General features: G+C 59.6%; 1 protein-coding gene across 1 annotated transcript in view; it reads right to left on the bottom strand.

Moving 5' to 3' along the window:
* LOC104836982 (histone-lysine N-methyltransferase EHMT2-like) overlaps positions 1-698 on the bottom strand; it is a gene marked incomplete at its 5' end in the record, with an annotated part of 4652 nt that overhangs the window by 2015 nt on the left and 1939 nt on the right. The gene's annotated exons all lie outside the window — the stretch shown is intronic.

The raw sequence follows: 698 nt of genomic DNA, 5'->3' as shown, positions 1-698 counted from the left end.
CACCCAGGTGTAATGACAGTTTCAAGACTCCCACCAGGATACAATGGTGGTTTCAAGGGGCTCCCTGGGATACAACAGTGGTTCTGAGGGGGAGCTCAGTGGTTTGGGGGAACTCCCTAGAAAACCAGGAGTGTTGCAATGGGCTCCCCAATGGGAGTTTTGAGGGGCTCCTGTGATGCAGTAACAGTGTCGGGGGGGGTCCCCAAGCTCTGATGGCAGTTTTGAGGACCCCCCCAGATGTGGCGGGGTTTTGGGGGTCCCCCCCTCACCTTATCATACCAGCAGCGGATGCTGAGCTGCCCACAGAGGCAGTTGCTGGAGGAGCAGTCGTCCTGGCACGTGCAGTGCTGGGGGGTGCGGGGGAGGCGAGATCAGGGGCACCACAAGATCCCAGGCAGCCATTCTGCATGCCCCCCACCCCCCCAGCATGGGGCTCACACCCCCTGAACAGGAGGCATGCCCCCCCCAAGCCATTTTGCACCCCAAAATGCTGCTGCCCCCCAAGGCAAGGAGTTTACACCCTGAAGTTGGCATTCTTTCTCTCCAAAACCAACATTTCCCCCCATCAAAAAGCAGCAGTTTCTCCCCCCTGAGGTTCTTCCTCCCCCCACCAGCAGCAGCTTTGCCCCCGCCCCAAAGCAGTGGCTTTGCACCCCAAAAGCAGTTTTCCCCCCACAAGGTGGCTCTTGCCCCACCCA

The sequence above is a fragment of the Haliaeetus leucocephalus genome, unplaced genomic scaffold, assembly GCF_000737465.1.
Source record: "Haliaeetus leucocephalus isolate CR32 unplaced genomic scaffold, Haliaeetus_leucocephalus-4.0 Scaffold498, whole genome shotgun sequence".
Classification (NCBI taxonomy): Eukaryota; Metazoa; Chordata; class Aves; order Accipitriformes; family Accipitridae; genus Haliaeetus; species Haliaeetus leucocephalus.
This window is presented reverse-complemented; position numbering and strand designations above follow the sequence as displayed.